Source organism: Mustelus asterias, chromosome 14, assembly GCF_964213995.1.
Source record: "Mustelus asterias chromosome 14, sMusAst1.hap1.1, whole genome shotgun sequence".
Lineage (NCBI taxonomy): Eukaryota > Metazoa > Chordata > Chondrichthyes > Carcharhiniformes > Triakidae > Mustelus > Mustelus asterias.
Window position 1 is genome coordinate 72556948 of NC_135814.1, and position 13352 is coordinate 72570299.

A 13352-nucleotide genomic window follows, 5' to 3' on the forward strand; every position below is an offset into this window, starting at 1 on the left:
GGGACATCCTTTCCTGCAGCGTAACAGGTAGACAACGTTGGCCGAGTTGCAAGAGTATGTACTGTGTACCTGGTGGATGGTGTTCATAGAAACCCTACAGTACAGAAAGAGGCCATTCGACCCATTGAGTCTGCACCGACCACAATCCCACCCAGGCCCTACCCCCATATCCCTACATATTTACCCACTAATCCCTCTAACCTACACATCTCAGGATACTAAGGGGCAATTTTAGCATGGCCAATCAACCTAACCCGCACATCTTTGGACTGTGGGAGGAAACCGGAGCACCCGGAGGAAACCCGCGCAGACACGAGGAGAATGTGCAAACTCCACGCAGACAGTGACCCAAGCCGGGAATCGAACCCAGGTCGCTGGAGCTGTGAAGCAGCAGTGCTAACCACTGTGCTACCGTGCCGCCCCATCTCACGTGTTCTCGCGTGAGATGATGGCATCCGTGTTGATGATCCGGCACGTCTTGCAGAGGTTGCTGTGGCAGGGTTGTGTGGTGCCGTGGTCACTGTTCTCCTGAAGGCTGGGTAGTTTGCTGCGGACAATGGTCTGTTTGAGGTTGCGTGATTGTTTGAAGGCAAGAAGTGGAGGTGTGGGGATGGCCTTGGCGAGATGTTCGTCTTTATCAATGACATGTTGAAGGCTCCGGAGGAGATGTCATAGCTTCTCCGCTCTGGGGAAGTACTGGACGACGAAGGGTACTCTGTCCACCGTGTCCCGTGTTTGTCTTCTGAGGAGGTCGGTGCGGAACTGTCGATCGATGAGTCGAGCGCCATATCCTGTTCTTATGAGGGCATCTTTCAGCGTCTGGAGGTGTCTGTTGCGATCCTCCTCATCCGAGCAGATCCTGTGTATACGGAGGGCTTGTCCGTAGGGGATGACTTCTTTAACGTGTTTAGGGTGGAAGCTGGAGAAGTGGAGCATCATGAGGTTATCCATGGGCTTGCGGTACAATCACCAGGCAAAATTGTTTTTGTTGTAGCAGAGATCACTGAAGGGTGACCTGATCGAGGTGTACAAGATTATGAGAGGCATGGACAGAGTGGATAAGGAGCAGCTGTTCCCCTTAGTTGAAGGATCAGTCACGAGGGCACATAGGTTCAAGATGAGGGGCAGGAGCTTTAGAGGGGATGTGAGGAAAATCTCTTTTACCCAGAGGGTGGTGGTGGTCTGGAATGTGCCCCCTGGGAGAGTGGTAGAGACGGGTTGCCTCACATCTTTTAAAAAGTACCTGGATGAGCACTTGACATGTCATAACATTCAAGGCTATGGGCCAAGTGCTGGCAGATGGGATTAGGTACGAGGTCAGGCATTTCTTGCATGTCGGTACAGACTCGATGGGCTGAAGGGCCTCTTCTGCACTATAAGATTCTATAATAAACTATGAGCTATGACAGTGTAATTGTTGTAAGAAGTCTCACAACACCAGGTTAAAGTCCAACAGGTTTATTTGGTAGCAAATACCATAAGCTTTCGGAGCAATGCTCCTTCGTCAGATGGAGTGGTCTCTGTTCTCAAATAGGGCACAGACACAGAAATCAAATTACAGAACACTGATTAGAATGCAAATCTCTACAGCCAGCCAGGTCTTAAATGTACAGACAATGTGGGTGGAGGGAGCATTCAACACAGGTTAAAGAGATGTGTATTGTCTCCAGACAGTACAGCTTGTGAAATTGTGCAAGTCCAGGAGGCAAGCTGTGGGGGTTACTGATAATGTGACATAAATCCAACATCCCGGTTTAGACCGTCCTCATGTGTGCGGAACTTGGCTATCAGTTTCTGCTCCGTGACTCTGCGCTGTCGTGTGTCGTGAAGGCCGCCTTGGAGAACGCTTACCTGAAGATCCAAGGCTGAATGCCCGTGTCTGCTGAAGTGCTCCCCCACAGGAAGAGAGCAGTCTTGCCTGGTGATTGTCGAGCGGTGTTCATTCATCCGTTGTCGTAGCGTCTGCATGGTTTCCCCAATGTACCATGCCTCGGGACATCCTTTCTTGCAGCTTGTGTCTGTGCCCTGTTTGAGAACAGAGACCACTCCATCTGACGAAGGAGCATTGCTCCGAAAGCTTATGGTATTTGCTACCAAATAAACCTGTTGGACTTTAACCTGGTGTTGTGAGACTTCTTACTGTGCTTACCCCAGTCCAACGCCGGCATCTCCACATCATGACTACCAGTGTAATTGTTAGCAGACTCTGGATTACTCAATCCTGAATCATACCTAACATTGGACAGTTTGCTCTGAGCTTTGCAAGCACAAGCTGGTTGAGCACAGTCAGTACTCTGCCTATTGTGAACAGCTAAAGAGACATGCTGTTTGATACAATTTACCTGTCATTGGGACGTACTTGTATCTGGCATCAGACTGGCACTGAAATTGATATACCACAGTACTAATTTTTATTGTAGGCAGAATGTCTTTTTAGCTTGTCCTGTTCCAGCATATATTGACTTTCAGAGAATACTTTTTATTTTTACACAAAAGGCTACCAAACAAAATGGTCACCTAAAGATCACCTGACTTCCCTTGTGGACTTAAACACTCCTCCAGAAAATCACCATCCATTTTCTGACAAAATTCAATTGAAGTATCCCTGGATCAGTTCTGGTGTTTGTGCAAAGGTATCTTTTATGGACAGTTTACTGGTCCTAACTGATCTAAGGTTGTCTGGAAGGGAGACACTGCTGGTTCACATGTCTTGAAAAGAACGCAGGAGAAAACAATCGTTTCCTTCAGTCTTCATGGAAGAAATAGAATATTCTGCAGTGACACAAAGAATAGAGAAGTCAACAATTGCCAGATTTTGAAATGGATTCTGGAGCAAGTGTCAGAGCACTAGAAAAATGAAAGATAGAAATCATCATAGAAATCATAGAAACCCTACAGCACAGAAAGAGGCCATTCGGCCCATCGAGTCTGCACCGACCACAATCCCACCCAGGCCCGACCCCCATATCCACCCACTAATACCTCTAACCTACGCATCTTAGGACACTAAGGGCAATTTTAGCATGGCCAATCAACCTAACCCGCACATCTTTGGACTGTGGGAGGAAACTGGAGCACCCGGAGGAAACCCACGCAGACACGAGGAGAATGTGCAAACTCCACACAGACAGTGACCCAAGCTGGGAATCGAACCCAGGTCCCTGGAGCTGTGAAGCAGCAGTGCTAACCACTGTGCTACCGTGCCGCAGAATGAGGATGAAAGCACCTTGAACACGTTCAGCTATTACAGAAGACAAAATTGGAATAGCAGTAATAGGCTAATGAAAAACAGGAATGAAGAAGGTCCATCACAGGTGTTTAATAATATTGTCATTATGTAGTGAGCTGCTGCAAATCATCATAGAATCATAGAATCCCTACAGTGCCGAAGGAGGACATTTGGCCCATCGAGTCTGCACCGACTACAATCCCACCCAGGCCCCATTCCTGTAACCCCTCATATTTACCCTGCTAATCCCCAAACACTAGGGTCAATTTAGCATGGCCAATCCACCTAACCCGCGCATCTTTGGACTGTAGAAGGAAACCGGAGCACCCGGTGGAACTCCATGCAGACACAGGGAGAATGTGCAAACTCCACACAGACCTGAGGCCGGAATTGAACCCAGGCCCCTGGCGCTTTGAGGTAGCAGTACGAACCACTGCGCCACCATGCTGTCCTAAATGACAAAGAGAATTCTGATGTGAAGGTAAAGATGAATCCAAACTAATTATAATGGTTACAAGGCATTTTAGTCTTGCGTTGAATATGTTGTCCACAGATTCCTAAGTGTCAGGGGGATTAGCAAGGCAAATATGTGGGTTTATGGGGTTAGGGCCTGGGTGTGACTGTCGTCGGTGCCGGATCGATGGGCTGAATGGCCTCCTTCTGCACTGTAGGGATTCGATGATTCTATGAAACAGATATTGAATCAAGAACCAAGGAGTAAGGATTGATTCAAAGTTAAAGAATATAAAAGAATTACTTGTTTTATGTTTGATTTCAACCCATTGAGGTCACTGAAGAGAGCTGTAGTTCCACACAAAATAGCTGGCGTAAGCTACTTTATAAGTACTTATGTAGTCTCTAGTGAGGTACCCACACTGTTGAGTAAACCTTTTATGAAAAAGGCACAAATGAAATTTGACATGGAGTATGATAAGGCAATTATTTCTGGAATCTCTCTGGATCTCCAATTTACCCAGTCAAGGCATTATTGTATCCATTGAACAAAGGCTAATGTTTATCATAATCTACATCAATGTCATCAGCTGATAAGAATCAGAGAGAGAGAAAAAGCAAAGTCTGAAAGTTACATGGGCAGCTTTCTCACCCTCCTTATCAAAGGTTAAAAATCCTGTTAATAAATGTCAGTATGGTTGATGATGAGTTGATGAGACTAATAGAAAGATTAGTGAGAAGTTATTTTTCATGAGGATAACTATTTAAATGTATTTAACTATTTATGCAGTGAGTAACAAAGAGCCAATCAGGTGAGGCTTTCTTGAGTCAATTTATTAATCATTAATGCCAAGAAAAATAATAAAAAGATGTCACACACAGAGCTATCAGGAATAAGGAAAGTTAGAGTCTAATGACAAAGAAAGTCAAAAGAATATACGGTTAAGGTCCTTTGATTGTCCTTGAGGTGTAGATTGTAAACATTGCAGCTGATTTGGATTAGAAACATAGAAAATAGGAGCAGGAGTGGGCCATTCGGCCCTTTGAGCTTGCTCCACATAATCATGGCTGATCTCCCAACTTGATAGCCTGATCCCGCTTGCTCGCCACATCCTTTGATCCCCTTCATCCCTAGAGCTATATCTAACTCCTTCTTGAAAACATTTAGGGGGCAATCTTACCAAAAAAATTCTAAGTGTCAAACAAGTGTGAAAATGAGAGAGAATTGTGCCCATTTTTTGGGGTAAGCTTCCAGGCGCAGTGTATGACCCTTAGGAAAAAAATGAGGCCTCAGTAGCAGGGAGTCATGCCAGGAAGCCGGCTTCTGAGCTATATATAGGTGTGCCATTGTACAGGCGTCCCGATCTCCCAGTGCACAGGTATACACTGGGAGATAGGTCACTCCCCTTGCCTTCCCACTCGACATTTCCCCCTTTCCCAATCACAGCTCCCAATACCCCAAGCTGATCGCCACCTCGTTCAGGCCTCGCCATATCCATCCCCCTTAGGCTCTGCCCCTTTGGCATTGCCCAGGGCCAGGCTGGCAGTGTCAGCGTGTCAGGCTGGCAGTGACAGGGTGCCAGGCTAGCACTGCCAGGCTGGCAAAGCCCCAAGGGGCACTGCCCAGCCCTGCCTCTGGCCATTTGGGGAGCTTCAATGGCCTCCGGTCCCACTGGTGGGACCATCACATCAGGTCCCCGTTGGATGGGGACAATATGTAATCCCCGCCAGTCATGACCTCCACCAGCAAGCAGGTAGGTTCAACTGAGCCCAGACGATAGTGTCCAGGACTCACTAATTAGATTGAAATCAGATAGGCGCGAGGCTGATTTCGCTGGCAGAACGGGGCCAGTAACGTCGCGAGAGGCGATAAACCAGGCGTGAGCCCGATTCTTTGCTTCGTGCCCAATCTTACCGGTTTGTCACACTGATCAACTGGTGGGACAAGCCAATAAGATTGTCTCCTTAATGTTTCAGTCTCAGCTGCTTTCTATGGTAACAAATTCTACAGGCTTACCACTCTTTGCCTCGACCTCTTGCTCTGCCTAATTCCCCTCCTACCTGGGGAGTGAACATCTTTCTATATGTGCTATCCATGATAGTCTCTGCCTCACTGATGCTCCACAGTCTCTGCAACTGCCGGTCTAGCTCTGAAACCCGAACTTCCATGAACAACAGCGAGAGACAATTCCTGGATACGGTCAGATGTTGATGATGTTGCAATTATTATGAGATCTCAGTTTGCTCGTAGATTTCTAGTAAAGTTGTCTTCCGAACTGATTAATATACTTTTTCCAAAAGAGAGAGAGAGATAAAACCCAGGTTTCAGCCTGTTTATGCTGCTGAAAGTCTGCTGGCAAAATCTCTGCAGTAGCTGCAGAGTGGCCTGAAATACTTCACCCATTGTGTATTTTCAAGGCGTTTTGGGTATTTCTATCTACAGCAGCCATTGTTTCAATATCCAGCACTTTGCATTCTAATGTCTCTTCCTTAGTTATGAGTTCTGGGTTTTGATGAGGCTTTGAGTTTTAGAAAATCTATCTCTCTTCACATTTACCTGAGGGTGATTTTTTCCGCTTTTCACCATCAACTTGGAAGGTGGCCTTGCATTTTTAAGTGGTTTGTTCTGTCTCATTTCAAATTGCCAAAAGACACGAATTAGCTCAAAAGTGTTATTGTAGACAAAATCATGGAGATAGGAATAGGTACCAGACTTGGGGAACCAGTAAAGTTTCTTACTGCTAATGGAGAGAATTTTGCCAATGGTGAGTTGAGAAACATGTGTGAATACAAGAATATCATGAATGCCACAGCTGGAAGTTATTTTTCAATGGGCTTTGTAAAAGGTGCCAAGAAGTGATCAATGAAACGATGCATAGAGTTTCAGCTAAATGGGATATGTTGCCCTTTAGCTGGGGAAGTTAAGAAAATAAAAAGTGTTGTTAATACATAACTTGGCTGCTGAAACATTGGATCTTGTGGAAGCAGTGGATAAGGGATTCCATTTGTCAAGCATTTTAAGTGATATTCTCTACAATGTATATATTGAAGATGTACTTATTGAATGTTTTTGCAGATAATTATTTGTTGTGGGATAATGTACACTCTACAAAATGTGTAAGTGAAAAATTATTACAGAATGACGTTGCTGGCTTGAAAAAGTGCTATAGAGGAAGGAAATGGCTAAAATTAGACACTCTTGTCAGAGAATCACAGAATCCCTACTGTGCAGAAGGAGGCCATTCAGTCCATCAAGTCTGCACCAACCACAATCCCACCCAGGCCCTATTCCCGTAACCCCATGTATTTACCCTGCTAATCCCCTGACACTCGGGTCAATTTAGCATGACCAATCAACCTAATGCCCACATCTTTGGACTGTGGGAGGAAACTAGAGCACCCGAAGGAAACCCACGCAGACATGGGGAGAACATGCAAACTCCACACAGACAGTGACCCGAGGCTGGAATTGAACCCAGATCCCTGGCACTGTGAGACAGCATGCTAACCACTGTGCCACCGTGCCACCCACAGTCAGCGGAAGTCATCAACTATATGATTATTTTACAAAATTAAATGCATGTAAAATAAATTGTGAGGGGTTTGAGAGGAGGGCAGTCTTGCAATATAATGCTTTGCCCATGATGCCGGGTATTTGAAATTAATTTGTTTTGAAAATTTGTTTACAGATATTGGGTGGAATTTTCTGGCCCTTCCTGCCAGTCCCCCATGGTGGATTCCCCGGCAGCAGACGGTGCGGGCCATACAAAACCCCATAGATATCAGCAAGACCAAAAGATCCTGCCACTGGCCAATGGCGGGTCACCTCCACTGCTGGAAACCATGCCATGGGGGCGGAGGAGGAGAGGGGGGGGAGGGGTGCGGAGGGTGGTGGAAAATTACATCCATAAAGTCTAATTTATATTTAAAGAGAGAGAAAGGAAAGGGTTAATTATATATTAATTGTGTGTCACTGTATGCAGGGCTGGACATTAACTGGGGTTTCCCTTGTTGCCCGACAAAGGGACACAAACAAAAATGGTAGTTGATGAATTAGGACGTATATGCTTTTAATGTCTAACGCTGTAAAAAAAATGCTCATAGAAGTGTTATTGATTTTTGTTCTATCCTTCAACTGGTTTCTGAAGTATTACATTGAGCAGCATTGGAAGGGGATGAGGTGGGGTCAGTGTGTCGGTGGGGGGGTGGGGGAGAGAGTGGTGGCGTCCAGGGCCAACTTGCCAGACGGCCTTGCAATCTGCTTGGAGAACAATTTACGGCATCGAAATTGTAGCCAATTCTGTGGACCCAAACACGCAGTCTGATCGTTGATGTTTCAGCTTCCCTCGCAACACAAAAACCTTCCTCCGGCAGTCTGAGTCCTGCAATGGAAACTCAGATTACTATCACCATTGCTGTGGATTACAGCATCCACAGTAGCTTACACAATTTCACAGCGTTCCTGCAATTTGTCCTCCAACAGATTTCTAGAATGGCTGGGGCATCATGCCAGGTGAGTGGCAGTAGCTGCATGGAGCAACATCCTGCTGTACTCTCTCAGGAAGAAAGATTTCAACCTTCCATCTCTGCCACTCTGTCAGTACCCTGCCCATTGCCTGTCAGCCCACACTACTGCCAATTATGCTAGGATCAGGCCTGACTTGGAGGTCATCTCCAACACCATCTGTAATGCTATTCTTCTTCTTCTCCAGCCTCATCCAGCAGTTTTTCGTACTCTGCTGGCCTCTGCTCATTCCTCAAGTCATGCTGTATTTCAAAGAGAATATCTACTTAGTGTCCCCATGTGTGGGAGCATTTGAGTCATGTAAAACAATCCTTCAGCACCTGCCATATACTACTCCCTGTAGATGTTTGAAACTTTAAACAGCTGTGAACCACTGAACACTTGTGAAATAGAAGCAATAGCCAAGGAAATCAACCAGCAACCCTGTGATAATCACTTTAAATAACATTGGTGAGAGGTCACTCCTGCTGCTGACAGCTATGTGAAGGTGATATTAGTTGGAGTATTGATGTCCAAACTGGCACCACTGGCATCACACTAATCAATGTCTTAATATGCCTGCTCGGCATTCTTTTAGCAATCATGCCCTCTGAAGCCTTCCTGAATTACAGCAGCAGTGACAGCTAGTCCATCAACTTGCAGACGCTTTGTATCATGATGTCTTAATGGGGCAGAGCGGTGGCAGAGAAGGAAAGAAAAGGAAGCAAATCTTGCAGTCCGGATTCCACTACCTCATGCGACATTCTGCCCCATGTGGCCAAAGCAGCGTGGGTCAGAAATCAGCCTCTTCAACCCCATGGCAGAAACTTGGGATCCTAAAAAGATGTCATACTTGAATTGAGGGGCAACTGCTGGCGACATTACAATACAGCGACTATTAATGGCAGGTGAAGGTGTCAATATATTTTGCACTTACCTTTCAGCATTTTCCCAACTCCTCTGCAAGCTTTCCATTTTCTTCACAAACACTCAAACCTGGTTCTGTGCTTTAAATGGTTCGAAAGCCCCGCGCCATTAAACAAAAATGTGTGCGGGAGGAAATCTGATTTTCCTCCCCCCGACCCATTTAAAATGGGGAAATTGACCTCAGTGGAGACGAGGAAGCATTTCGCAAATGGGTCAGAGGGAAATGACGCTGGGTCAGGGATGCGGAGGAAAATCGCATTTCCTCCAAAAGAAATGAGTATGGCCACTCATGCACCCAAACACCACTCTGCACCCAGATTACAAAGCCAATTACAGAGATACAAGCCATGACAAAAGCAGATTTGGAAAGTCGATTAAACAATTATGATGATTAAGGTATAACATTCAAAGAAATAATTCTCCATAAATGATTCATCAATTGAGGAATAAAATCCCACTGAACATGTTGTAAATTGTATTAGAATAAAAGGAGAGGCTTACAATGAGCAACAAAACAATGATGTGGAGATGCAACAAAACAATGTCAGCCTAAGGCTTGGGAGACATTTAAAAATTAGCAAAAAAAAGCAAGAAATTGATAAAGAGGGATAAAATAGAATATGTAAGTGAAGTAGCGAGAAATAGAAAATAACAGATTGCAAGAACTTTTACAAATAAGTGAAAAAGCAAAGATGAGTGAAATTGCACTTGGTTCTTTTAGCGGCAGAGACACAAGAAACTATAGTGTGGAATAGGAAATGGCAAAGATGCTAAACAATGATTTTGTCACTGTCTTCACAATTTTTTAAAAATTCAATCATGGCACATGGATGTCATTGGCTGGCCAGCATTTATTGTAAGCGTTTTAACAACACCAGGTTAAAGTCCAACAGGTTTATTTGGTAGCAAATGCCATTAGCTTTCGGAGCGCTGCTCCTTCGTCAGATGGAGTGGAAATCTGCTCTCAACCAGGGCACAGAGACACAAAATCAAGTTACAGAATACTGATTAGAATGCAAATCTCTAATTCTAATCAGTTCTAATCAGTTCTAATCAGTTTCTGGATTATTAGTCTAGCGGTAATACCACTCAGCCATCACCTCATCCAGTCAATTGAAGGTTGAATGAATATTACAGGAAATTGTGGGGAACCAAGGGTACAATTAGAATGACAAACAATGAATTAAGGTAATTAAAATTTAAAAAGTCCTGGAGAAAGTAATGGGTCTAAAAGATTATAAATTCCCCAGACCTGATGGTTTACATCCCAGGTCCTAAAAGAGATTGGTGTGGAGATAATGGATGCAGATAGGAAACCTAACCCCTCCATTCTTGAATGGAGGGAGGGAGAAAACAAGGAATTGATAGGCCAGTTAGCCTGACATCAGCAGAGGGAAAAGGATAGAATGGATTTAGTTGCTTGGAAAATCACAATGTGATGAGGTAGAATCAACATTGTTTATGAAAAGAAAATCATGTTTGACAAAACAATTTGAGATTTTTGTGGGAGGAGTTAGCAGGTTAGAGATGAGCCAACAAATGAGGCATTTGTGTATTTTCAGAAGGCCTTCGACAAGGTGCCACACAACAGGCTGTTCCACAATAGTAGGGCTCATGGGATTGGGGTATTATATTAGCATGGATTAAGGATTGGTTAACAAACAGAAAACAGAATTCAGGAATGAAAAGGTCATTTTCAAGGCAGCAAGGTGCAATTGGTTTAGTGCCATAATGATCAATGCTTGGTCCACAGCTATTTATAACCTGTATCAATTACTTAAATGAGGGAGCCAAGTGAAATATATTTAAGTTTGCTGATGATACAAAGTTTGGTGGGAAAGTAAGCTGTGAGGAGAATATGAGAAGGCTGTAAAGGGGTATGGACGCTGCCGAGAAAAGCACTGAGGGGAGGCCAGAGAATCTTGCCCAGCATTCTTGCAAGGCTTGATGGGGAAGGTGGAGGAAGGATGTTTCCCTGTTTTTAGGGGTGGGGGGATGGTTCTAGGACTAGGGGACACAATCTCAGAATAAGAGCCCGGCCATTTGGGCCTGAGATGAAAAGGATTTCTTCATTCAGAGGCTTGTGAATCTTTGGAATTCACCACCGCAGAGGGCTATGGAAGCTCAGTCATTGAGTATATTCAAGAAATAGATTGATAGGCTTCTAGATATTGAAGGTATCAAGGGAAATGAGGATAGTGTGGGAAAATGAGGCTGAGGTAGAAGATTAACCACGATGTAGTTGAATGGAGGAGCGGGCTTGAGGGGCTAAATTACTTACTCCTACTCGTATTTCCTCTGTGTCTGTGTTCCTAAACGAATGGGAGATGGAGTATAATGTGGAGAAATGTAACATTATTAATTTTGTTCAGAAAAATAAAAATTCATTTCTTAAAAAGTGAGAGCCTTGTAAATGTTGATATTTTTTGGGTGTTCTTGAACATGGATAACAGTTAAATGCAGGCACAGTGAGCAATTAGTTAGCTAAATGTTGTGTTAGCCTTTATTGCAAGGTGGTTGGGCTGTAAGAGTAAACAATCTTGCGGCTAATTAAATTGGGCTTTGTTGAGACCACCCCTGGGCTGGGATTTTCCTTTCCTGTTTGTGTCGGGCAGATTCAGCAATGGGATTGGATAGCATCACGAGAACTGCAAAGTCAATGTAAATGCGTGATGTGATTGTCCTCTCCTCCTATCGGTAACGGGGCAGGTTTCCTAATGTTTATTGTTGGGGGCATCATTATAATAAATTACTATATCATTATCAGGCCCCTATGCTAAAATCAGCTCCACCAACCACCCCCCCACCACCCACCTCCCACCCCCCACTTCAAAATCCATCCACGGCCGCAGACTGCAGAACAGTGTGAAGCATGGCTGGTCTCTAAAGCCATGTGCCTGGTGAGCAAACCTCCCAGCAGACCTCTGGTGAGTGCAGAGCTCGGGGGAGAGGGTCATGCCTGGACGCTACCCGAGCCTCACCCTGGCACTGCCTGGCTAGTGTCTGGGAAGTCCCGGAGGCAGTGCTGAGGGCATTGCCCAGGGAGTGTCGGGGACAGAGGGGCGCCAGGAGTGCCAGGGTGAAGTGGTTTTCTTGTTCTGTGCTGGCGCGATATTTAAAATGATGCGCCGATCCTCGGCTGTCTAAGATGCTGGCGGTACGGGTGAATCAGAGGCCGGCCCACCAGTGGAACACTTGATTTCAAGTTTTTGTTTCTAAGTGCTCACTATACGATGGAGAAAGCCACCATTGCTGTCAGCAGCTTCAGTGCCGCTTTTCCTGCCTGACATTAGTCTTTGCTGATTTCCAGGAAAATCCAGGCCCTAGAGCAGTGGTTCCCACCAAAAGTGCCATGGCATACCGGTGTACAACGAAAACCCCCCTCCCCCCACAAGAAAAGATTCAAAATGATTAAATATTTATGTAATTAAACTAAGACCCTAACCTTCATCGTCAGCTCTGTGGTTAGCATCTCCAAGACCCAATGAGCCTCAATTCTCCTGCGCATGCACGGGTTGGGAAAGAGCCACACGTGTGCAGTTTAGGTTTTTTACATTGGTCAGGTCCTTGTGCATGACCATTGGGACTTGGAGCTGGTGACAAAGGGCCCATTCTCCTGCACAATAAGCAAAAACTCAAAAAGGGCACAAAAACCCTGGGAGAAGTGCAAGAGATGGAGAGAGGTAAAACAAATAACATATGCTGTTCCAAAAATCGCAATACTGAACCATGCCAATAACTTGTATCTCTAGTTATCTAGATCTCTCTCCACCACCGACGCTCAGTAGCAGCAGTGTGTACTATCTACAAGATACACTGCAGCATCGCTTCTCGGCCTTTTGGCTAAGATCAAGTGTAGTATCAACATGCTGCACTTGGTTAAAGTCAGAAGGTTACATTGTAGCTTCATTTGAAGCAATTTTTTAAAGCAGCATCTCAGCCTTTTGGCTAAGATGCAAATGAGATCAAGCCTTGGAAGAGGTGCAATGCCCACTCCAATCAGCTTGGATCATGTAGATCAAGCCCAAGACAGGAGGTGAGAGCCCTGTCTTGTCAGCTTGGATCGGGAATGTCTCACTTGATGAAGAATCATAGAACGGTACGGTAGCACAGTGGTTAGCACTGCTGTTTCACAGCTCCAGGGTCCCGGGTTCGATTCCCGGCTCGGGTCACTGTCTGTGTGGTGTTTGCACATTCTCCTTGTGTCTGCATGGGTTTCCTCCGGGTGCTTCGGTTTCC

The 13352-nt window shown here is 45.1% G+C and overlaps 1 non-coding gene across 1 annotated transcript; it reads left to right on the plus strand.

Moving 5' to 3' along the window:
- Positions 1-12936: 12936 nt before the first annotated feature.
- Positions 12937-13135, plus strand: LOC144504182 (U2 spliceosomal RNA). The gene has a single exon (XR_013499597.1). It is a non-coding gene; the product is annotated as a U2 spliceosomal RNA (small nuclear RNA).
- Positions 13136-13352: the final 217 nt, after the last annotated feature.